At 40.1% G+C, this 27,321-nt stretch overlaps 1 protein-coding gene across 4 annotated transcripts in view; it reads left to right on the top strand.

The window, feature by feature from the left end:
• The window catches only part of elf1 (E74-like ETS transcription factor 1), a 269,290-nt gene that overhangs the window by 115,883 nt on the left and 126,086 nt on the right, over positions 1 to 27,321 (top strand). For 2 of the 4 annotated variants that reach the window (XM_060832618.1, XM_060832617.1), the window contains exon 2: positions 19,612 to 19,673. The exons of the other annotated variants lie outside the window; for them this stretch is intronic. The gene's annotated coding sequence lies outside the window, so the exon portion shown is untranslated. The remainder of the gene's footprint in view (positions 1 to 19,611; positions 19,674 to 27,321) is intronic. 4 annotated transcript variants of the gene reach the window in all.

Genomic DNA, 27,321 nt, shown 5'->3' on the forward strand with positions numbered 1-27,321 from the left:
CTAATTTTTTTTGTGGCAATTACTGTAAAAGTACTTGACTTATGAATCAGACCATTCAGTTCATTTTCAGCCTGCTGTGCCATTCAGTCATGGCTGATATGTTTCTCAATCCCACCTTCCTCCCTTTTCCCCATTACCTTTGATCCCCTTATGAATCAAGAATCTGTCTGTCTGTCTTAAGTGCACTCAACGACTTGGCCTCCACAGCCCTGGGAGGCAATGAGTTCCACAGATTAACCACCTGCTGGCTGAAGAAATTTCTCAGCTCAGTTCTAAAGAGTCATCCCTTCACACTGGGGCTGTGGTGTCATGTCCAAGTCTCTCCTAGGGGTGGAAACGCCTTTTTTACCTCCAGTCTATCCAGGTCTCTTGGTATTCTGGAAGTTTCAATAAGATACTCGCTCATCCTTCTAAGCTCCATCGAGAACAGACTCCGAATCCTCAACCATTCCTCATTTGACCAGCCCTTCATTCCTGTATTTATCTCATTTTATTTCATTCTTTCACATGTGTGGGCAAGTAATGCTTTCACCTCGTCACATTGTCAAGTCTTTTAGATTTTGAGAGAACACGTGTTTTTGGTGATAATTTCTACTTGACTTTTATTCCATGGAACTGTAGTAACTCCAAGTACAGTATTGTAGATGTCCATTTATTGATGTTTTTCAAGTTTTTATAGTCAGTATACCTCTGGAATAAATGATGTATCTTGGGAAGAATTGTGATGTTGTGGCAGTTAAAGGAAAAAGGGGTGGAGCTTGCATTTATATATTTTGCTAAAATTTCTCAGAACATGTCAAAGTATTTTATACATGAATTCATTTGAAGTGCAATTAGAGTTGCTTTGGGGCAAATGTGCTAGCTATTTTGTGAGAACCTAAATCATGTATCCAGCAAAAAATATGAATAACCAGTCAATTGTTTGCAATGCCATGCTTGGGGAGGCATGTGGGAGAATCTCCTGCCTCCCTTTTAGAATAGAGGTGTGCAAACTTTTCGCACTGTCCTAAAAGGGGTTTCATTTAACAGCTCAGCTGAAGGAGGGTGCTTTCAATTATATCCTACAATTTAGTGCATACAAAGGTTTCAGAACCAGGAATGAGAATTAATCCAGAGGTGAGAATATTGTGTATTAGACCCGAACCCATGGTCCTTTAAGCATCACCAACACTGAACACAATGAGAAGGATATGGAGCTGCTCTGTACATACTATAAAATTTAGTATTTAAAATGTTTGTTATCATAGTTGCATATTTTGAATCTGATCTCACAGAAATGTCCATTTATAGCAAAATTGCAACTGTGTTTAACCTGACAAAGTGTTATATCTATATGATGTAAAACACAAGCTGACTACACTTTGGTTTAATCAAATATTCACATTGGTGATGATGCCAAGGGTTGTGGGTCTTGTTTTGCCATGCACTACCTCTGTGTATTGTGACATACCCAAAGGATGAGGTCTTAAGCATTTCCTTTCAGTGACTTTCTGCACATTCACCAGGTATGATTTTCTCCATCTCTCCCAGAGAAACCATTCAGGCTAACTTGTCCTCACAGAATCCTAAGAAAAGCACAGGACTGTGCTCCAGCCCCATCCATTTGGATTACTAAAAGAGTTTGAGACTTATTTTCAGCTCTCCGTAGTGATTGCCAAAGCTAAAACTACCCTGTCTGCTGATTTGGATCTTTACTACCTCTGAACTAAGTCTGCTTGTAATATCTAGCCCCTCTCTTTGTTGGTTGTATACGTTCAACTTTGTAAACTCTTCAGTGGTCACCTTACCAGGTAGCTTATCTAGTGATTTAACTGAAGCTGCATTTTTTTTTTGTAGAAATGCTGTTTTGAGCTAATTGTTGAAAATGAATTATTTGACTGTATTATTCATATATTTTACATGAAAAAGTTCTTTTTACATAACTAAAACTAAAATCCCATTTCCCTCTACTTCGGAATCCAAGTTCCCAAATACTAACGCGTTATAAACCTTCAATCCAGAAGAGTGTCAAAATTGGAATGGTCAACAAGTGTCAAAACAAGAGCGTCAATCGGGGGCAGAATTGGAAATGTGACTAAGTCCCAACTTGGCACACTACAGCTTCCAAACTTACGTAAAGAGGGAATTAAATCTTTCTTTGCCTCTTTTCTAAAAACAAAATGACTAATTCTCATGTCGACACTCTGCTGGCATGATTTCTTTATAATGTGGGATAGAGTATATAGGCTCATCTGCTGACAGAAAGTGTGTGCCCTTGCCTGTTTGAATAATCTATATTACCCCTTCGTTTGAAAAATATAGGCAATTGCAAATGTATATTTAGGATTAACCAGGTGTACAGGCTGTTAAAGCAATCTTCCCTGTAGAGTTTAGAAGAATGAGGTGATCTAATTGAGGCATACAAGATGCCAAAGGAGATTGACAGAGTAACGTCCTATTGTGGGATCTAGAATGAGGGGTCATAGTTTTAGAATAAAGGTTGACAGATTTAAAACCGAGTTGAGGAGAACTTGCTTATCTCAAATGCTCATGAATCTGTGGAATTCACTACCCTAGAATGTGATTGAATCTGGGACATGGAGTAAATTTATGGAGGGGTATGACAGATTTTTAATTAGTAATGGGTTGAAGAGTTGTGTGGAGTGAGCAGGAAAATGGAATTGAGGCTGAGATGAGCTCAGCCATGATCATATCGAAGAGCAGAGTGGGCTTGAGGAATGTAGTCTTTTCTGTTCCATGATGTGGAGGTGCTGGTGTTGAACTGGAGTGAACAAACTGAAAAATCATACAACACCAAATTTTGCAGATTTGTATTTGCAGGTGCATTCTATATTGTTCTAAAAGCACACTATCTGTAGGCTGTCAGTCCAGGTCACATTTTCTACATTCCAACTTTGGAAATAGAATCGGTCTGACTCAAGGTTGGAATACAGACAGACTCTAACCTCACACCTTAATCTGAGCTGAGTTGTCCCCTCCTTTTAATAAAGCCTTCAGTTATCTTGGGAATTTGACTTGAAAGAAGTTCTGGGATTTACATATTAATCGAGTGAAACCTGCAATCCATTCTTAGTGATTACAGAGGAATCTCAATTATCCACAGGACAAGGCGGGGAGTATTTCATTCGGTTAATCGAATTCCGGGTAATTGAATGCCAGATAACATAGTTTAGCTGGGCATCCGGACTTTGGATCTTGCAACATAATCCAATATTTGGATAATCGAATGCCGGATAATCAAGTTTCGTCTGTAAAGACTTAACAGCAATCTAGGTTTATTCAATACATCATATCAGCTGTATGGCACTTTGATCTTTTATTATAAATTCTGTGTCCTATGATCCTATCTCACTAGCTACCTGATGAAGGAGCAATGTTCTGAAAGCTTGTACTTTCAAATAAACCTGTTGAACTATAACCTGGTGTTGTGATTTTTTTTTAAGTCTGTGTTCCAAGTCGTTGAAAAATGTTCAGTTCTATGTGTGATGCACCATACTCATTTTTAATTTGCAAATCTATTTCATTGAAATGACCATCCTCTTGTATTTTTCTATTCTATTTTCCTTATTCCTAAATAGTTATGGCCCCAGGAGGAAAATCTTCACTGAATAGAGTCTGAGGTTTCTGTCTCATTTCATGCAAATCCTTCCAAACAGTATTCCATCTGGACTATGTTTTCACTGTTTGAATAAATTATGACCATGCAAAGTGCAATAACATTCTCTTTCATGCATTTCTCTAAGGTTATAAAGTCACATGCAGTTTACATGATTCTGTCAAAAGAATTATTCTTTTTAACATTTCAACTGCTCCCTACTGATTGCTAAAGGCAGCCTCGATTGTGTAACAGTCAGGTAAATTTTGAGGTGTGTCTCCTTACTCAAAATACTACGAGGCTGACTCACATTAAAATGTATAGCTATTATTCATGTTTGGTTATCATATTGTGTTAGACTGGTAAAATGCAGTCATTGTGTATCTTTCAGTTTGGGGATAACAATAAGAGTTCTCAGAAATTTGTAAGATTTCTGTTTGACAAGTTAATTTTCTTTAACTCTGAAAACCGAGAACATTCAAAAATGAGACTGATCAACAAAAGTGGAGTGGCACGTGAAATTACATTAAACTGCTCAAGAGGGATTAAGAGGGCCGCCTGTAGGGTGACAAAGTTGTCTTGTAAGTAAAATCCTACAGCTGTTATCTCAGTGTTTTCTCTGACAGCCTAATGGTGACATTGTTCGGTTTTAGTGCCACCCTACCATTGGAATTTCCCTACTCAGCTGCCATTCTTTGGCTTAATATCTGCATGGCACCTTGTATAGCCAAAATACAATGGGTTATTTAATCCTTTGCCTCTCTACTCGAGATAGCGTTTGATTTATGGCATCCAATTTTGAGAAAGCAGGGCCACTAATGCAGAGTCAATGTCTTGTTATCTGTCCTGTTGTCTTGGCGTGTAGAGATTGAGTGGAGATTTCATTTCTTATTCTTGACTTCTCCACCATGATTCTACGTCTTGCTGACAATCTGCTGAATCATGGCACGGTGTCATGATTGGTTGTTCAACTTAGGCATCGTGAAGAGTAGGCCCCAAGGCTGCATCAGCCAGAATGGAGATCCAACCCTGTGTTCTTGTTGTTAATCTGACCAACAAGCTAATCATCTGGTCTGCGCTCAGATACTAAGTATATTTTGGAGATAAATTTAAGGTGAGCAATGAAGAGGATGTCCTGAGCCGTACATTCAATTTTTGAAACATGTTTTGCTGCACTTCCATCAACGTGTGTTATTTTTATTGTGGTCCTGTTTCCAGTAAATGGGTGATAGTGGCATATTTGTGGTGCTAATTAGATTATTGACTGATAACAACTTGAATGCTCCTATGGTACTAATTTGAGTAACTGTCACCTTTAAATTTGATTAACATCTAAAATACTTTCCTTATCTTTTCAAGTTTTTTAATATGTTCACATAGGATAGCGACGATGTTAGGCTGATCTGACTGGTCTTACATGTCCTTCCCGTTGCTAACCTTCCTCACTTGACCAGGCTGGATGCTGACAGTAATACAGATTGGCTTTCTGCACATGTGGCTGTGAAGAAATGGGATGAACCTATATGCCTCTGAAGTGGGAGTTGAACTTGGGCCGAGTTTGGAGGGATATGGGCTGGGTCCTGGCAGGTGGGACTAGATTGGGTTGCGATATCTGGACTGAAGGGTCTGTTTCCATGCTGTACATCTCTATGACTCAATGACTCCAGTTGCTTATTAATGCCTAAAGGGAAGTGTAGCATGGCGGCGTGAAGTGTTTGTGTGGCAATAGCAATTGCTGTACTGAGTGAAAAGTTGAAATATGCCATCAACAGGGTAATAAGCTGAAATGATGCCTCATCTACAAATGCATAAGATGACTGACGATAGTAAAACAGTGCCATCTCTGACAGCAAAATGTGGGGGACTATCTGCAATTGTCTTTATTTATAATACAGTATCTATTGTTGTCCTCCAGGCCCTCTAGGCTTGTGTAAATTGAAAATACATTTGATAGAATGTCCAAATAATAGGTTTTTGTTTAAATATCTGTTTAGTCAGTGTTTTAAAATCTCTCCATTATTACCTGATCATTCAGTGAGACATTAAGTCAAATACTAATTTAAATAACAGTAGATATATGGTGCAGGTGGACCGAGATAATGTTTGATTTAGTGGTATGCAAAAACAAATTTAGAGTAACACTGAGAATGCATACTTTACTATAAAATTGCCCAGCTGCATTCCGTTGAAAGAATTGCTACTATCTAAATAGGAATGTCTTCATACAGTTGTCAGTGCCGCAGAAAGGGTTGTGGTTTAAATTAAAAATTATATTTTGTGGATTTTCTTTCCCTTCTAATTGTTACTTGTGGTGCGGGAAGCAGTAATCAGCACCATTTGAATCTGCCAATCAGAAGGCCTGGGTCCACACAATGCCTTCCTATAAGAATTTGCAGAGACTTACACCATTTGTGATCATTGTAAATTCTAATTCGCAAGATCCGCTGTTCTTTTGGATTTTATTTAAACCAATTGCATCGTCCTCTGCTGTTTTGAGTGAACTGTGTGGACCAGTGATGAAAGTTGGTCTCTGTGTGAGCCACAGTTTGAGCTATCACGTGTTAATAATTTTGTTTTGTTTTGCACATAAATATGCAGAGAGCGGTGGCTTTTTGCATATTTTACGTACAAAACAAAATATGGGTGGCACGGTGGCTCAGTGGTTAGCTCTGCTCCCTCACAGCACCAGGGACCCAGGTTCGATTCCAGACTTGGGCGACTGTGTATGGAGTTTGCACATTCTCTCCATATCTGTGTGGGTTTCCTCCGGGTGCTCCAGTTTCCTCCCAAAGTCCAAAGATATGCAGGTTTGGTGAATTGGCCATGTTAAATTGCCCATAGTGTTAGGTGCATTAGTCGGAGGGAAATGGGTCTGGGTGGGTTACTTTTCGGAGGGTTGGTGTGGACTTGTTGGGTTGGAAGGTGCCTGTTTCCACACTGTAGGACTCTAATCTAATCTAAGAGTTCTTGTGGGGCCTCTGGCAGGCCTGGGTTCAAGTCTCATCTGCTCCAGCTGTGTGTTGTACTTTGTCTGAACAGGTTGAATGGAAAATATTTACATCAATATTCAATAGGGTCTTCTGGCGCAATGGTGACATTCCTGCCTCTGGGCCAGAAGATCCAGGTCCAGGCCTACCTGGTGTTGTGTCATCATATGTCTGAGCAGATTGAATAAAATAACTACATAAACATAGAACCTGAATTTTTATTTTTTTTGAGAAGATTTGTTGCTCAGGTTGAAGTTCAGGTTGTAAGTTTGCTCACTGAGCTGGAAGGTTTGGTTTCAGACATTTTGTCACGTGCTGGATAACATTGGCACAGTGGTTAGCACTGCTGCCTCAGCGCCAGGGACCTGGGTTCAATTCCCACCTCAGGCGACTGACTGTGTGGAGTTTGCACGTTCTCCCCGTGTCTGCGTGGGTTTCCTCCGGGTGCTCTGGTTTCCTCCCACAGTCCAAAGATGTGCGGGTCAGGTGAATTGGCCATGCTAAATTGCACGTAGTGTTAGGTAAGGGGTATATGTAGGGGTATGTGTGGGTTGCGCTTCGGCGGGTCGGTGTGGACTTGTTGGGCCGAAGGGCCTGTTTCCACACTGTAAGTAATCTAATCTAATCTAATCAGTGAGACTCCGGTGAAGCTCTGGTGTTATGTCCCGCTTTCTATATTTGTCTCTTGGTCTCTTAAGGTGGGTGATCTCATTTCCTCAGAGGTTTTTCATTTTTCTCAGTAGTTGGTAAATCTGGTCCAAATCGGTGTATTTATTGATTCAGTTCCAGTTTGAATGCCAGCCTCTAGGAATTCCTGTGCATGTCTCTGTTTAGCCTGTCCCAGAATGAATGTGTTGTTTTCACCATTCTTTTCACAATTTGATAATGATTGACAATTGAATCTTTTTTCAATTAACTTGCTGTTCCTTAAGTTTTATCCTTTCTGTCACACTGCTCTTTCTTTACATCAGTGACATCCTTCATTCTATCACGTAACCACAGTTTGCCGCCTTGCAAATGATTTCACTTCACATTCAATAACTGACTTGAGATGGCACAACATCTAGAATTCTCTCAATGCAGTTGCTGAATCATAACACCTAAGTCTTGTCTCTACCCTGCTGTGGGACAATGACACTTTGGATTCTTTTACTTCTTCAAAGTTGCTTCTTCTATCTATACAAGGCAAACTGAAAGCTGAAACAAATGGCCCTTTCTTTAAAGAACAATGTTGGCCTCAATATGACTTGCCTCAAGTAGAATGCTTGTTCATTTCCTCTGCTACAAAGGGTTTGAAAAAACATTGTTGAAAAAAACATTCCTCTCAATGTTTCTCCTGACTCTGTCATCCTATCTGTCTTTTCTGTTCCCTACAGCCTCCCTCTGTTTGACTCAAAGGTCATTACAATATGCCTTACTTTATCTCATTTGTTCCGTAAAGCTAAGAAATGTCTATTAAGAATCTGTAAGTCCTTTGGCCTATTGGCCCTGTATTAGCTTCTGAGGAGAACTATCCAATTAGTTCCAAAAATCCAGAATTGTTACAACACAGAAGGAGACCTTTTGGCCCATTGTATCAGCATCATCTCTCTGAGCAATTTTCGCAGTGCCATGCTCCTCCTCTTTCTCCATAAACCTGCACATTTTTCCTTTACAGATAACTAAAATTCACTTTGTTGAATGTTTCAATTGAACCTTTCTCTACCACAGACTTGGGGAAGCATTTCACTCAGCTTTTTTTCTTCCGCATGTCATTGTTTTGCTTCTTTTATCAATTACTCTTAATGTGCATCCTCTCATTCTTGATATTTTTATGAGTGGAAATGATTTCTCCCCATCTACTCTGTCCAGACCCTTCAAGATTTTGAATACCTTCATCACAGCCCCTGTCAGTCATCTGTTCTCTAAAGAAAGAACTCCAATCCTTATTCATGACAGGTTAGTCAGCCTTGGAATCTGTATCATTTTTTTTTAAAATGTGCCCTCGCCAATGCCATCACGTCCTTGCTAAAGTGTTTGGACAGAGTACTCTAGTTGAGGCTGAACTGATGTTTTATTCAGCTCAGCATTGCCTCCATGCTCTTGTACTCTCTACCTGTATTAATAAAACCAGGATGCTGTATGCCCTCTCAACTTGTCCAGCTACTTTCAATTACTTAAACATGTATGTACCCAGATCCCATCCTCTCCTGCATCTTCTTGGTGTTGTACCCTGTTCTTTCAATATCTCTAGATGTCCTTCTGACCAAAACGAATCTCCTTGATGTTTCTCGATCTTGTGCTTTTCCAATAAGTCTTGCAAATATTTTGTTTGCCCAAACCTCTCTGTTACCTATTTTTTGATCATTTTCAAGATTTAAAACCCAATTTAGTGTCTCCTAATCACCATATTATGCCCTGCTTCCTTTTTTCTACTGCCTTTCAACCAAGGTGATTGCTGACATTTATGGGCTCTGTATTCTCACTTTGTTTCGCAATAAAACATGGAGAGTATCTTATTTGCCTGAGTTCTCACTGGACAGAGAGAGCACATTGCGTCAGAAACTATTCATATTGCTCCCATGGGTAAAAACCTGAATGAAAAACAGAAGGTTCCCAATTCCAGGCAGTATCACTGCAGAAGTTTTACCAGGTAGTGTCATGTTTCATGGGAGAAAATTGCTACCCTGAATGAAGCTTCTGCGTATTTTTAAAAGTGGTGAACTAATAGCTGACTTTGAATCTTGACCAGCTCCCTTGTTGGTAATCTGACAATGTTGCATAAACACTTTTGAAGTGTCATTTCTGTTATCATATTGAAATTGTGGCACTCAATTTGCATATAGCAAGCCCCAAAACAGCAATGAGTTAATGTCCTAAATTTCAGTTACTGATTTTTTTTAAACTTGGATCCGACAGTGATACTTTTGCTTTTATACACATTGGCAGGTGAAGTTTTTGTCTCTTCAACTCTGACAGATTTGTGTCCATTTCAGAGCATTGAAAGGGCCATGCAGTCTGTGATGGGACTCTAGCAATGCAAGTGCGATGGGACATTTTTGGTATCTGCTGGTAGTTGCAAACCATCTCTGTTTAGCCATTTTGGTTAAATCAAGTTGCATCTGTTGGTTTGCATTGTTATTCAAGCTGAAAATCCTTGGAGCACACTAGACTTTAATCATTCTCGTGATGCTTCAATAACTGGAATGCTGTTTTCTGTGGGAATGATAGTTTTATTGGATTCTGTGAAATGCGTATCTACTCCATCTCAAAAATAAAGATTTTTTTTTAAAGGAATTTAAAAATGCCAACGCAGATATCAAATATTGGTCCTGCTTTCAATTTTGGATTTGAGGTGTTTCAACTGGGGAGTTATTGAACAGAGGCTTAGCCCTTCACGGGGTTTGAGGGTGGTATGGTGGGAATTACTGTAGATGGGACTGTACAGGAATGGGGGATGATGGGGAACTGACTTGCTGATTTGTTTGTGAATTAAATTTGGAGATGGCAGTGCAAATGTTGAAAATGCGGAATCATTTCAGAACAATTGCATTAAGCTATCACTGATTTTAAACCATTTTAACATCTCAGTTGGAAACCTGGTATGAGACAATGGGTCATTAAAAGTTGGCTAGCTCCCCACTGACTGGACTGAATGTTGACATGCAAAGTTAAGGCAGTTGGACGTTGTGTGCGAAGGGTCCCGACTCAAAATGTCGAGTTTACTGCTTCTTAGATGCTGCCTGACCTGTTGCACTTTTTCCAGCCTCCCCCTTTATCGACTCTTGACTTCCCAGCATCTGCAGTCCTCACTGTCTCTAAGTTGTGTATTACTTGGATAGTTCCATCTTAAAGGCCCACAAAGTGGGATATCAATATGTTTTTGTTTGTTTGTTAGAACTATGGAGACATTACATTTATCTATCAGATTATAGGGCTGCTCTGTCATTAGAGAGAGAGAGAGACAGACAGACAGCTGGTCGTGGTTTAACCTGAGGGTCACCATGCCTCAGGTGAGGGGAGAGGTTGAGAAAGAGAGTCCTTCATGGTAACATCAGCCGGTGTGGAAATTGAACCCACACAGTTTGCATCACTCTGCCATTTGCAGACCAGCCATCCAGCCAACTGAGCTAACCTATCCCCAATATATTTTATGTATGGAAGAGGAAACCATTTTTTAAGCTATAAATCCAAGACAGAAGTATTGGGAGAAAGCTGACATTTGCTAGGAGTACATTTGTTGTTTTCGATCTAGACTTACGGTCAGACAGTCCAGAAATGGCCCTTTTGCCCATCTAGTCTGCGCTGACAAAAAAAACAATCACCTATCTACACTACTCCCACGTTCCAGCATGTGGTTCATTGGCTTGGACTTTAGACATTCGAAGTGCATACTGTGAAGTTTTTCACCTCTGATACCCTCTAAGCAGTGCATTTCAGATCCCCACCTGCCCCTGGGTGAAGAAGTCTCTCCTCAAAACATCTCCAACTTTGCCTTTCACCTTAAAATGATGGCCCCTTATTACTGACCCTGCAACTGAGGGGAACAGCTCCTTCCTCTCCAACCTGCCCACACCCCTCCCAGTCTTAAGTACCTCAATCAGGTGTCCCCTTGTATTCGCTGCTGTTAGGAAAACAAACCAAGTGTAGCCTCTCTTCATAGTGTCATCTTCAAAAGCTGATTGTTTTTCTGCCCCTCCCCATTTTAATGCAAATATGTATTAAAACTGGTAGATTTGCTTCTGCCTCCTTTTTTCACTGTTCTAGTTTTTATGTGTCTTTGTACCCATGTCATCGTGCCCAAGGTAATGTCACATGCTCTGAATAGGACAGTAAAAGCCTCCTCTCCTCTATCCCAACTTTTTTTTATTGTTGTGAGACTTCCCTGAAAAGGGATTTCATGGTGAGTGAAGCTTTCCAAGCATACGATAAACATTTTGGATAAACTGAGCATTTGTTTATCCAAACCCTTTTTGTGAATTTGGTCAAAACAAGGCAGTAACTGAGCTTATTCAGGGTTAGGACTCATTGAGCAGAAGAATTTAACACTCGTGCAGTTATCATCTTCGAGAACATTCTTGGTTGGCTCCACAAACATCCCCTAAACCCCGCTCTTTATCCTTGCCCTCGATTTCTGTGGCTGTTTCATTTCCTCCATTGTTGCATCCTCTTGCTTCCTCCTGTACTGACAGAAGCGATGTGCTGTAAACGTGTATGTTCAACATCAAAAACCTCTTTACTGGCAACTATGAGAAGTGCAAAACCACTTTCTCGATTTTGCATCCAGTCAAAAAATTTAAATTATATGGCAGGGGGAAAAAAGTGTACAGCCTCGAGTGGAGCCGAGAGTCTCAAATATATATTTCTGCTTTACTTTGATAATAAAGCAATTGTCTGAAGCAGAAATGCTACACGGTTTACAGCATAGCTAAACAGGACTCAGTTATGTTTGCATTCATACTTGTCAGGTCAGGTCTAGTCCTGTCAGGTATGCTATTTATATGTAAACACTTCATAGAGATATGGCAGTGTCATTACTTCATTGCTGGCCTAATAATCGAAGGGATCTACCTTTCAATCATGTTGTAACAGTTTGAGAATTTAGATTCAGTTTCATAGATTTTGCAACATTTGAAAATTGTTGAAAATAACAATGAGGCTCTCGGATTGGTGTAAAATCCAGATCGTTCTCTACTGCCCTGGGAAGCTCTTCCTCCTGTCTGACCTGGCCTAGATATGAGTTTAGTCCCACAATAACATGGTTGGCTCTTAACTGTCTTAAGTGTTGTAGTAAGTCACTAATTCATATTAAACTACTGCAATATTGTATATGGCAGAGTGGAGCAGTTTAAGAAAGATGTACCACTAGAAATGGGCAATAAATGTTAGTCTGAACAGTGATAACGCATTGAAATTGACTTTTTAAAGAAAGCTATTGCAACCTTGGGAAGGAGATTTCTTACACAATTGTGTACATAGGCAGTTGAGTAGATAAAGAAATAACCACATCATTTGGACATCATGCAGGTCAGAATAGAAATGTACCATTATTGTCAAAATTTCTTTGTAATTTGTTTTGTTTTAGAAACCATCACAGTTTGTTTCCAGTAATGTTCATGGACTGATTCAGGCTACAGCCTTGCAGGCTTCTGGGTCCAGAAACTGTGCTCTGATGATGAGTACATAAATCAGAAATATTGTTCCTCTAGAATGTAATTTCATAAACTTAGAGTGCTCCAAAAAGCTTTACATCCAGTGACGTACTTCTGAAGTGCAGATGTTGTTGCAATGGAATAAACACGCCTGGAATTGTGCAACTGTGAATTTGGAGACACAGCAAGTTAAGCTGTATGTTAACTCTCCCTCCCACTCCACCGAGGACATGCAGGTCCTTGGACTCCTCCACCAGCAGAACATAACAACATGACGGCTGGAGGATGAGTGCCTCATCTTCCGCTTGGGAACCCTCCAACCACAAGGGTTGAACTCAGATTTCTCCAGTTTCCTCATTTCCCCTCCTCCCACCTTGTCTCAGTTGGTTCCCTCAACTCAGCACCGCCCTCCTAACCTGCAATCTTCTTCCTGACCTCTCCGCCCCCACCCCACTCCGGCCTATCACCCTCACCTTGACCTCCTTCCACCTATCATATCCGTCATTCTGCCTTTATCTGCCGGTAGTATGATTATGTTCTTGTCATTTTTCAGTGCTTCCCTCTCCTTGGTGTTGAGGTTATGTGTATGTCGTTTTCTTATCATCATAGGTACGACCGTTTGTCTCACAACAAACAGTGAGACAAACGGTCGTACCTATGATGATAAGAAAACGACATACACATAACCTCAACACCAAGGAGAGGGAAGCACTGAAAGCACTGAAAAATTTCAAGAACATAATCATACTACCGGCAGATAAAGGCAGAATGACGGTCATCTTAGATAAATCAGACTACATCAATAAAGCACAACAACTACTCGCAGACACCAACACCTACCAAACGAAGGATTCCGACCCCACACCACAACTCACCAATAGAATAATCAACACACTAAGGAATCTACAAAAAAACGGACAGATAACCAAAGCGGACCAGCAAAGAATGAAACCTGAAAGCAACAACACCCCCAGATTCTACGGACTACCCAAAGTACACAAACCAGACATCCCACTCAGACCCATAGTATCACTACCAGGGACACCAGCATACAAACTGGCCAAAGAACTACAACAAAAACTGAAACACCTAGTCAGCGGATCCAAACACTCCATACAATCAACACAGGAATTCTTGGACATCATCAGGAATACACACATAGACAAAGAAGAAACCATGGTATCATTCGACGTGACGGCACTGTTCACATCAATTGACAAAACCCTAGCCAGAGAAACAATAGCCAACCTACTGGACATACATAACAGAACACAGGAGGCCGAACCTATCAACAAGGACGGCATACTTAAACTACTAGACCTGTGCCTCACCACACACTTTACATTCAACAATCAGATATACGAACAAATCAACGGAACACCCATGGGATCACCAATCTCGGGACTCATAGCAGAGGCAGTTATGCAAAGGTTAGAACATACAGCCCTACCACAAATCCAACCCAAACTCTGGATCAGATACGTCGATGACACCTTTGTAATCATCAAAAACACAGAAATAGAAAAAACACACCGAATCATCAACGCCACACTCACAGGAATACGATTCACGAGAGAAGAGGAAAAGGATAGCCAACTCCCATTCCTAGACGTGTTAGTAGAGAGAACACCCAACGGAGAATTCACCACAAGGGTACACAGGAAACCAACACACAGAGACCAAGTCCTAAACTATGAAAGTAACCACCCCAACACACACAAACGAAGCTGCATCAGGACACTATTCAAAAGAGCCACAACACACTGCAGTACACCAGAACTGCGAAAAGAGGAAGAGGAACACCTATACAAGGTATTCGCCAAAAACGGATACCCACGCAACTTTATCACCAGATGCCTAAGAGATAGACCACGGAACGAGGACATGCCACAACCAAAAGGACTAGCCACACTACCATACGTCAGGAGCGTCTCAGAACTGACAGCCAGACTACTGCGACCCTTAGGACTCATAACAGCACACAAGCCAACTTCCACACTCAGACAACAACTCACTAGAACAAAGGACCCAATAGCCAGCACGAGCCAAACTAACGTAGTTTACAAAATACCATGCAAGGACTGCACAAAACACTATATAGGACAAACAGGAAGACAGCTAACAATCCGCATCCATGAACATCAGCTAGCCACAAAACGACACGACCAGCTATCCCTAGTAGCCATACACTCAGACAACCAGCAACATGAATTTGACTGGGAAAACACTACCATCATAGGACAAGCCAGACAGAGAACAGCCAGGGAATTCCTAGAGGCATGGCATTCATCCACAAACTCCATTAACAGACACATAGACCTGGACCCCATATACAAACCACTACAGCTGAAACTGACGCCCGGAAACGGCAAGAACATCCATCAACAGACACATCGACCTGGACCCCACATACAAACTACTACAGCTGAAACTGACACCCAGAAGCGGCAAGAACAAACCACTATAAATACCGGAAGAAACATCAAAGCAGCGCTTCACAGGAGGCTCCAATAGCACTGATGATGTTCCCTAGCCAGGGAACGAAACGTTTGCAGCAAAAACTTCCAGCTCGGCGAACAGAACCACAACAACGGACACCCGAGCTACAAATCTTCAACCAGACTTTAAGTGCCATAATATTATTCGTATTCACCATGAGAGGGCTGATAGGTCTTGAGTTAATTTGTTATATGAAGGGTGACTTCCCAACAGTCCAGCACTACTTCAGTATTGCATTGGCAGTGTAGGTCTGATTTTTGTTTTGCCTACATCCCTGAAGTGGAACAAGAACTTCTGAGGCAAGGCTGCTAGGACTGAGCCAGGCCCCGAAATGTGAAGCAGCAGGAAACTGGGTGGATTTGCAATCCCAGGTTTTTGTTGGCATTAAATCTTGGGCTTTTCTGCTGCTCCCAGGAGTTGACCATAAACCCTTCTGCTGCTGTCAGTCGTAACTCCTCCTGTTTACTTTTGCAGACACCTTCTCCAGGTTTACAAGAACTCCGGGCTGTACATCTCTCTGACTCTAAGTAGTCCACACGGCATGTGGAGCCTTCTCCAACAAGTAATACAATCATGGCTGATCTTGAGTGTCACCTTGACTTTCCTACCATCTCTCCACATCCCATGATTCCTTGAGAAACTAATATTTGTCTATCCCAGCTTAAATATTGACCAAGTAGATAAATAGGAGGCTGGGAGAACGAGCAAGCCAGGAAGCATCGGGAAGTGGAGAAGTCAATGTTTCAGATATCATTCTTCTTAAGGATTGAAGAAGGATTATACCAACTGTTGACTTCTCTACCACCTGATGCTGCCTGGCTTGCTATGATCTTCCAGCCTCCTGTTTGTCTATTTTGGATTCCAGCATCAGCAGTTTTTTTTTTGTCTCCTACTAAATATAGACAGAGCACATCAACTGTGGTTTAATTAATTTAGTGAAGAAATCTTCTCACATCTCCGAGCCTGCTCTCCTGTTGACTCTTACAAAGTGTTTCTAAGAGGGGACTGGAGAATATTTTGCTGTTATTTCTCCTTGCTCAGGCACTCAAACAACTATGGAACTTTCTAGTCTATCTCCACATTGAGACAGATTTCAAACTGTACCAAGGGAATAACAGTGGGGAGAGCTTTAGATGTTCGAGTAAAAAATGAGGTCTGCAGATGCTGGAGATCACAGCTGCAAATGTGTTGCTGGTCAAAGCACAGCAGGCCAGGCAGCATCTCAGGAATAGAGAATTCGACGTTTCGAGCATAAGCCCTTCATCAGGATGTAACAATGCATGGTTCTATTGGTGTTACTGACTTGTGAGGAAAAGCCTTTTGTGGGCACCATTGGTAAGACTAGGATTTGTGGTCCATGCCTGATTGCCGTAGATCTGAATGGCTTTGTATAGCCATTTCAGATGGCACTTGCAGCCAATTAAGTACTTTGTTTTGTTATGAAGTTGTAATCATTGGCTGCTGCATTTCTGATATTTAAATAATCTGTGCACAGCAAATTCCCAACAAGAAAATGACCACTCTTTTTCAGTAATGTTTGTTGAGGGATAAATGTTGGCCAGGATACCAGCAACTCTTTGAAGTGGTGCTGGGAATATTTCTAGGAGAAAGTGAGGACTGCAGATGCTGGAGATCAGAGCTGAAAATGTGTTGCTGGAAAAGCGCAGCAGGTCAGGCAGCATCCAAGGAACAGGAGAATCGACGTTTCAGGCATGAGCCCTTCAGGAATCCTGAAGAAGGACTCATGCCCGAAACGTCGACTCGCCTGCTCCTTTGCTGCCTGACCTGCTGCGCTTTTCCAGCAACACATTTTCAGCTGGGAATATTTCTGCCCACCTGACAGGGTAGGTATGATCCTGGTTTAACTTCTCATCTAGCCATCAGTATCTTTTTAACAAGGCAACAGAGCGTCAGCCTGGAAGCATTGCTATGTGGTGGGGAAAGGTGCAAAAACGACTGGCTTTTCAACAATCCCTGGTACAGTCTAACTGCTATCACCTAAAGTCATAGAGACGTACAGCACGGAAACAGACCGTTCGGTCCAATTCATCATGCCAACCTGATATCCTAAATTAATCTAGTCCCATTTGCCAACACATGGTCCACATCCCTCTAAACCCTGCCTATTCATATACCCATCTGGATGCCTTTTAAATGTTGTAATTGTACCAGCCTCCACCACTTCCTCTGGCAGCTCATTCCATACATGCACCACCCTCTGCGTGATTTAAGAACCTCCTTTTGGATGAATCTAGCGATGTTTAACTGGAGTTACATCCTTTTCCTCTGGGATATACTGGTACTTTATACTAACAGCAGTGAAGGGTCTTCTGTCTTCACATCATGGGCTTGAATGCTGAAGGCTCTTTTATTTTAGCTTCTGATCCTGAGAGCTTTGATTCGGTCTGAAACCAATCAAAGACCCTGAGCTTGAGATTGAAGTTACATCATGCAGTACTTCTGACCTTTGGCCCTTCATCATTACCTGTTGTTCACATCTCTTTTAAAAAAAAAGTAAGGTTGTAATTTCTGATTTTATAAGTCACTTATTCCTTTTATCCAAATGTTGTCAGCTAGCACAAAGCTGAGTTTATTCCACTGTTGAATTTGACCCTTGTCACAACTGTATCATTTAGAAAAGGAATTTGTTCCTGAAGGTTGTGGAATTGAAAGACAGCTCTTTAAAAATGGTCTGTATTAGATATACAACTTCATTGACCTCTCCATTTTGAATGTCCGCTAATGTGGTGTTTTATGTGTCAGTTGATTACAATTGAGTAGACTTGTGTGGAAAACGCACAGAAAAATGAGGAAGGTGGGTAAACTCATAAATAGAGCAGATGCTTAATGAAAATAGATGACTCCTATCAATTATTTTTCTGACTTCTGGGTGCTTGTATGTAAATGCATCTTGTCATTCAAAATGTCCTTGTTTCACACTAGGCCTGTAAACTCAAATGCATAGCACATTTACATGGAGGACAGGATGAGAATACTGATTCAGAGCATGTTTGAATTGAGAAAAAAATATCATATTCTGGACTTTGAACGGGAGAACCCTTTTACAGTGTAAAGCTGATCTGAATTTACAGCTGTGATGCACAAAATGTCAAAGTACGTCTCGGCTGACATACACCAAATAGCATATTGATTAGAGAGGGAGAATTAATTTGGTGAATCATTACAAAAAAAGTGGCATTCTTTTCATCTGTCAGATCAAACTAACCAGAATGGAGGATGTAAAAACTTTTCATCATGTAGGGGTTGTAGGCTCTTCAAGTTTCATTGGTAAAACTTGAGGAAGGACAAGAACGGACTATTATCATTTTGGGCTCTTTCTGCTGAGGGAAATGATTTAGATGATTTAAGTCATAAGACTGACTAAGTTGATCTATTCTTTTGTAATGTTTTCTGCTCTCAAAACACAGTAACCCTGAAGATAGCGAACAGAAATGTTAGCTTTACTTTAACAAGCTGCTCCTTTTAATTAAGATTGCTCCATTCAAATTATTCAAGAACCGGAACTTTTCCGAACCCAAACCTTGCTGTGTTAATTAAGTTGCTTACTTTAAATGAGTGCATGAAAGTAAAGTAATTAAAGTAAAATTACTATTAGTCAGTGCAGCTTCATTAGCAAGGCAGATACCGAGTCAATCAGCAGTCAATGATCATGTGGATTAGCAGCCACTTAACTAGTGAAATAACAACCAGGGATGTAAAATCTATTACAGATAGTAGGGAAACCTGAAATCTAGTAAAACAACAAATTCTTTGAAAGACTGATTTCTTAATTTCTGGCTAAGCTCATACTGTTTGTATATTTAGATACTCACAATTAAACTGCAAAATTTGAAACCCAGTGATAATGTTCATTTGCAGATTCATCTTAATCTGGTATAAAATTTTAATTCACTTCTTGTTCAGTTCTGGCTACCTTCTGTACAGATAGACTCTTGAATCTCACTCCAGGGAGTAGTACAAAATCTAGTCTGCTGTTCCCCTGCAATACTGCAGTGTTGCAGATTTATTGGGAATTCAGATAAGGCCATTTCAACCCAGGCCACTTCTATCCTCCTAGGTAGCTGCAAAAGACCCCACAGCAGTATGTTAAAGATTCTGAAATGGCTGAACCTCCTATGCATAGGAACTGGAATGAGCTACTTACACCTTTGAACCTGTTCTGTCATTAGATTAGATCATGGCTGACATGTGACCTACTCCACATACCTGTCATATCCCTTAATGCCTTGGTTATCAATGATCTATTAATCACCAATCTATCAGCCTTCAGATTTAATGCTTCTGTTAAAAATGAAGGAGATGAATGTAGTGAAGTGTACTAAACATTCATACATGAATATTGCAGGTTAAAGATTCTACCATTTTCCCTATTTTCCAGGTGACGTTTATTAACAAATGGAAAAAGGAGTGGAATTCGCAGGCATATGAAAGGGAGCTCTGGTGAGATGGATGATTTGTATTTTGCTTAACTATTTGTTCCATTTAATAAATAGCTTTTACTAAAGTGAATGAATAGTATTGAAATATTGACAGTGGCCTGGACCTTGTGTTACAACATCAGCCCTGAGCAGAAACAGCAATCTGCATTGGCGCAACTGTTTGCCAGATGTTCTGTGTGAACGTCATGATTAAGTGTGACTTCTGCAAAGATCATGTGCAATCTGAGAGCTAATAGACCGTTTGCAAGTTCAGTTTATATGAAGACCAATGTATCACTGCCATTGAAAACTATGTTTATTGAATGGTGAGGACACATGGCTGAGCCCACATTGTCTTCCTTGTGGAGGAGGATGTTTGGATCTTTATGGACCTTTCAAAACGCAAAGATTTTTTTAAAGAGTAAATGATGAGAGCTTTTTCCACGAACGGGAGGGTTTATATCTAAAGCTTCAACTTAATTAGCAAAAAAATTGTGAGGTGAGTTGAGGAAAATTTAAGAGTAGCTTTCCAGAATAAATTCTACAAAAAGAAAAGATTTCAGGGCTATTGGGAATGAACATAGGAGTAGGACTAATTGGAAAAAGGCACAATGAGGCTGTTTTCCAAGGTCATCATGTTGGAACTGATTGTGTGTGGTTTCCACTGAGAGAAAGACCTGAGAAACTTGCCAAGCTAGCCTACCTTTTATTAAATGTACAGTTACTCAGGGATGACATTCCTACTGGCTCCGCAGTTCTAGCTATGGATTGTTCAAGAATGTTCAGGAAAACCATGCACTGCCTCAAAATAAGAAGCTGCCCAATCAGATTACAACACATAGCTGACAATTTGTTTAATATGGAGGTATTGAGAGCCAGACTGCCCAAGTGAGGAGTTGAAAGTGCCTACCTCTCTTTGTATCTTTTGAGGTTTAAAGTAGAATGCAAGTAAAGCCATTTTGTGAATCAGTTACATTTAGAAGGATTTTTGCTGTCTTGTTTAAAATGCAAGGTCTGCGTTACAAATGTATTCTTGCACCCAGCAAGCGTGTGGTAAAATCAGAGCAGGTATTGATCGAGATGCAAAGATAGTAATTCCATGTCAGTCATACTTCTGTGAATAGATTACTCATTATCCTTGTGTGATAATGTTGTGATAATATAACTGCACTCAGAAATTTATCAGTTTTATGGATAGGTAGGGCATGAAAATGGTTTTTAGTGCTGATGATATTGGCTGAAATTTCTAAGTGTTGTTCTGAGGATAATCGATTTTGTATGGAAGTGCTATTTTCATGTAATAATAATACTGACTGGAAAATCCTGACCACAGAATGGATCAAAGCTGAGTTAATGATAATTCTTATTACCTCCCCACCCAATAATATGCTGTAAACTCTGCCAACGCCATCTGCTTCACCTTCAGCAATCTTAATATCTTCCTACCCACTCTCCTGTCATATTTGGAACACTCTCCCTGAACCCTCCACTTTCTCCATTTCTTCTTCAATGCATACAAGACCTTCTGCTCTGATTTGGAATCCAGCTACCTTTCTAACTGTAATCCTACCAGGACTACTACATGTTCAATTACTTTCACCTCTGTGAAGCATTATGTGAAATGTATTGATGCTTATGGTGCCTTAAAAATGTATGTTGTTATTCTTGTATATACTTTAAATCAGTGACAACTTGAAAGGGATTAAGCAGCTCTGTCCTAACTTGAAATTATCTTAAATCTGTTCTTATGCTTAATTGCAATACACTTAATCATCAGTGATTCAGATGTTATGGGTTTCTGGATTCCTTCAGTCTATTTTAATTAGCCTCCTTCTCAGAACTAAGTACATCTGTATGGTTTGAGCGCAGCCTGTCTTTTTGAGTTAAAGCTTCATTCTTGATTAGAATAAAGTGTCTTGCAAGATGTTTTGCATTTCTCAACATGCCCAACATGATATTAAGAACAGTTCCTAGAACGTATTTTGCAACTTGGCATGGGAGATCTCCATAGTTGATTACAATTCCATTGAATCTAAACAATTTCCAATGGAAACTGAGCTTCAAGATGATGCAATGAACTACTTTGCACTGATGTTCAAGTTGCACTACTCCTAGGGTCATCATAAAAGTGATCACGTTTAATTAAATTAATTAAAAATCTCCATTTATCTGCCTGAGAAATTTGGGTTTAATATAATTTTGACCAGGTGTCTGTACTTAACAAGAACTTAATTGCAAACAGATCATTTATAACCTTAAAACTCTACCCCTTCTTAAGCCGTTATGCACTTATAGATAGACAGAAGCAGATAAACAACCAAAGAAAAATTCTGTAGGTGCTGGAAAAAAAAATAAGGGAGCATGTTTTTATAGCCCTGATCCACAGGGTTTAATGAATTGTCCTTTTTGCTTCTTCTGTGTCTCTCTGATCTACTTCTTTCCAAATCATTTTAGTTCTTTATTGAAGAACAGGGTACTTGCACGCAAATCGTTTATGATGTGGCAGTGCCGGTGTTGGACTAGGACGGACAAAGTCAGGAGTCACATGACACAAAGTTATAGTCCAACAGGTTTATTGAAATCACAAGCTTTCGGAGTATAGCCCCTTTGTCAGGTGAAGTCTTGTGATTTCAGCTAAACCTGTTGGACTATAACCTGACAATGTGTGATTTCTGGCCAGTTGTTTAGTCACTTGATCAGTGGTTAGAGGCAGCAACCTATCGGAAACAGCTAGCTACGTTTCAATTCTTTTAGTGGTTCTTGGTGAGGGAGGAGAGATGCTGAATGTTCAGAGTCAGGATGCTTGCTGCTGCCATATTATTCACATTTTAGGTTGTCCATGTGTCCAGGATAAAAACGGTTAAAAACAATGACTGCAGATGCTGGAAACCAGATTCTGGATCAGTGGTGCTGGAAGAGCACAGCAGTTCAGGCAGCATCCAACGAGCAGCAGCCAATAAATATTGTTGAATTTTGACCACATGCTGGTTCTGATTGGAAAATCAATAAGCACATTTCTCTGGACAAAGCTGTCCTGAACCAAGGCAACCATGTGAATACAACTCAATGAGTTCCAATATGTTATTTTAAAACTGCACCAACTCCTTCCCCACTTGATTTAAAATATTTAGCATTTTTGTCCAAATTCCCAAAATTAAGGAAAGCTAAAAGGATTTAGTCTTTTACCACTAATAAAATCCCAGCTATGGTAGAGAGACCATTTTGATTATGAAAGGGCTACAAAAGATGATGTGTAATTGTTTGGTAATATTAAGCTTGGGTTTTGCATAAAAGTATATTTTTGCCTAAACTTTCTGAAATGCAATTGTTGAGAACATTTGCAATAATTTCCAAAGGGCAACTAAGTTTTATGCCATATTAGAAAACAGTGCTGATTTATTGGCGAGTGGGGTCTCATTGGTAAGTGTATCGCCATGGAGAATGCATGAGTTAGATATTCAGTGGTGGTTAAATGCCAAATCTTGTTTAGGTTTAAATCGGGCAGTTTGACACTGATTGTTGAAGCATTACTGTGAGAAACAAACAGAGAATGGCTGTTAACTCTTTTGTTGAGTCGCATTGAGTATACATGTTCTTTCTGGCAGCTATGAACAGGGCTCTGTGTATCAATATGTAGCTTCCAGTATATATATGTGTGTGTGTGTATGTATGTGTGTGTGTGTGTGTGTGTGTGTGTGTGTGTGTGTGTGTGTATATATATACACACACACACATACACATACACACACACACACACACACACATATACATGCACACACACACACACTCTCCATACTATGACCCTTACCCGACTGTAAATTCATTGTTAGTATAATTCTTCATGTAATCCCAAGATTATTTAGCAAATATTGTCCAATCTCTGAATGAAAATGGAATGTTGGATGCTGTGTGAGCTTTGAGAGTGTGGGCCTGAATAGATCATGACCTTTGCTTGCTGCAAACAGGCAACGGGCTATGCTGCATGTATGACCCACATATACCAGCATCACCGAAAATCATATACCACATTACTCATTTTATTGGCAGGACATTCCTTTTAGCTTGATAGCAACATCCTGTTATTGGCCAACAGCCACACTTGCACATCTCACAACACCACAATATCCAAAGTTAGGTATGATTCTGTATGTGGGCCTCAATTATTAAATGATCCTGAGTGTGCAAGGAATTACGCCAGTAGTCTGGGATTGTCAGTCAGGTTCACAGTGTGATGCACTTAGTGTGCTGGAAGCATATATTAATACACAGGCCCCTGTTCTTTGCAGACAGAATGAAAATGCAACATATACAGTGTGTACTCTAGTCAGGTTTAGATATCTTCTCTCTCTCTTTGATCGGAAAACCACATCATGTCGAAATTTCAGCTAACTCCTTCAGCAAAGAGACGTGCAGATAGATTGAAACTAGAGAACCTCCAACTCCACCCATCTGTTGTAATCTGCTCAGGGCTGTCGTCAAGTTGATCTTTAAGTTAGTCACCCTTCATTTGAAACTTCTTCACTGATCTGAAGAAGTAATTTCTTTTGCAAACTTCCAAGATTCTCTGTTATTTAGTTTTAACTCCCTAAACACACATACTGTCTGAATACACTTCTTGCAAGGATTACAAATGTTACATTCCTAGTTCTTGAGCAACATAAGCTTACCTGCCCTGCAATGATCTTACATTCCTAGCTGTTAACCTCCTTTCGGCAAATGACCCCAAGCAGAATTGGCTTTAACTATATTGTAATTGCATCAATTCCATTTCCTGTAGGTAAACTTTAATTTCTCAAGTTCTCCAGCTTCTCTACTGCTTATTTTACTTTGTCTGTTTGTTTTCCCATTAAAGTATATCATGTCACACTTCCCTTGCAAAATTTCACCAGCCCACTTAAAGTCAATTGCCGATTTCCCCCCCCCCCCCTCCCCCCAGCTTATAGTTGTTCTAAGTTTGGTGTCGTCAGCAAATTAAAATGCGTCGTGCATCTTCAAATCTAACTTAACAGTATGGATCAACTGCTACCAATCACAGCAAACCCGGCTGTATACCTTTCTCCAGTCTGAGAAAAGGCCGTCCACCATTACAATGTTTCTTGTAACTCAGCCAATTTATCCATGTTTCCACTATTCTTTTATTCCAGGAGCGTTGACATTGTTGGCAAACCTGTTCTCTATCAATTTATCAAAACTGTTTCGGAGATGCAATTGATGCGGTGCATGGGTATTACACTCACCAACTCTCCCTCTTACCTTATCAAAAAATTCAAACTAGTTCAACAAAAACTGTGTTTAGTAAATCTTTACTAACTGGTTTAGTAATTAGTAGATCAGTGCTAATTTTGTCCCAAATCATTTCCAAAAGCTTTGTTGCTATTGAGGTTAAACTGACTGGTTGTGAATGCTGTCTGTATCCTGAACCTTTCATTTGTATTTCTCCATGCCTTTGCCACCATCCTGTATCAAAGGAGAGCAAGATTATCATTGGTACCTCCATGGTTTCTGCTCTTGTCTAGATGAGATCTGCAGCTGAGGACATCAGTCTAGATGACTTATCAATTTCACATGCAATCAACTTTTCCAATTTGTAGCCCATCCCGTGTCTCAACTACCTCCTCATTCACAATATGATTTTTATTTGCATCATCACCATCTTTGGGAACAACACCAGCAAAGTGCTCATTTAGAACCTCAGGCACATCCTTCTCCATTTCCAATTCCCCTTTTTGACCCCTAATTAGCCCAATGCTTCCTCATGCCTGTAGAAGACTTGAGTTCCTTTTTATGTTAACTGCCAGTTTCATCCCATGTCCCCTCTATGCTTTTCATTAGCTTTTGTGCTCGACTTTTGAACTTGCTGTATTCAGCCTGGCTCTCATTGTGTTACCAATCTGATATCTATCAAGCATCGTCCTTTTTATAATTCATTTTTTGTCTTCTGTTTTGTAAATCATCTCATAATAATTTCAGCGTTGTTTGTCATACTGTGGGAATGTGCCTTTACTGTATCTGAATCACCTTCTTTCTATACCTACTGCATAGTTACAATTTCCCCATGATTCTAATTAGTGTGTGCCAGATTCATTCTTGGCCCACTAAAATAGGCCCTCTCTCAATAATTATTGTTACCTGGATTGCATCTAATATTTTTCCATAACTGATCTTTAATCTTATGTCTCCCTTTGATTACTGTGCCCCAAATGTTCCCCTGCTGCCAATTGATCCACTACTTCCAAAATGTGGCAACGGCTCCTTGCGTGGTGTAATAACACAAAACAAAATGCTGGAGATATACATCCTCTCAGGGAGCATCTGTGGAGAGAAGCTGAGATAATGTTTCAGGTGGGGATTAGATTTCATCAGAAGTGCCTCCTTCTTTGTTGACTGGACAGATGCAGATTTGGAAAATTCTCTTGAATACACTTCAGAAATTTCACTCACTCCTTCCATTTTGCATGACTATGATCCCAGTTGATATTAGGATAATTAAAATCGCCCATTATAAGTTCCCTTGGTTTTGCAGCTTTCTGCAATTACCTTATAAACTTATTCTTCTATGCCCTTTCCCACTAGTTGGTGATCTATCAATTAAACATCCTGGTATAATAGCATCGCAAATATTTCTCTACAAAATAAATAGATTCTGTGCTTGATCCCTCTTGGACCTCCTCTCTCTCTCTCTCTCTCTCTCTCTCTCTCTCTCTCTCTGTCTAGCAGTGTAATATTCTCTTTAATCAATACTGCCAACTCTTCCTTTCTTTCCTTCCTTATCTTTCCTGAACACCTAGTTTTGGGTTCCTTTCTGTGCCTTACACAAATGAGGAAGTTTATTGCATTTGCTTGAGGATTTCGTACAAGTTTATTTACAACTAAAACTAATACAGACAGTGTGGAGTAAGCTATATACACACTTACCTTAAGTCTATGGTGCTAAAACCATGATTGTTGCTTTTTGTCATGTGATGATATCCTGACCTTGGCTAATTTGCAAGTTGAAGTTTTAAAGCAATACTGCCCTTAAAGTGACAGTCCACCTCCTTACATCAAGACATGATTAATGCCAAGTCTTATCCTTAGATTAACCAGGTCTCTCATTATCACCGCAATGGAATTTTCCTAGTGTATATCTGCACTTAGCATGTAAGGCCTATATACTATGTTCCCCTCATATGTACCACGAGTTTAATTTTAACCTTACTGTATTTCCCTTTTTTTTGACCTCCTGTACTTTACAATTTCACCTTTAGTGCATATCCTTTACACATCTTTTTGGGCCTTTCCAATATCACATCGTGGTTCCTTGCTCCTGCTAAGTTAATTTACACTTTTACGAACTACAAGGATTTTAGCCCCTACCGTATTAAGGTGACCTATCCCAAATCCAGACTCTATGTTCCAAACATCCTTCCTTCAGCCATGTATTCATTTAGGTTAACCTCCCATATTCACAAGCACGTTGCATTACCAGAAAGCTGCTAATTTTTGAGGTCCTGCTCGCTGCTCTCATTGTTTGTTAGTTCCCTGAAATCTGATGACAGAAGGTCATCCCTCCTTTCAACTAGGTTTTTGATTTGGACCATTACTGCGATCTGTTTGCCTCATTCTCCCCCCCCACCCCCCCATCCTACCCTTTTTCTCTCTATTTAAATAATAGTGTTTCTGTTCTTTCC

The sequence above is a fragment of the Hemiscyllium ocellatum genome, chromosome 11 (assembly GCF_020745735.1).
Source record: "Hemiscyllium ocellatum isolate sHemOce1 chromosome 11, sHemOce1.pat.X.cur, whole genome shotgun sequence".
Taxonomy (NCBI): Eukaryota; Metazoa; Chordata; class Chondrichthyes; order Orectolobiformes; family Hemiscylliidae; genus Hemiscyllium; species Hemiscyllium ocellatum.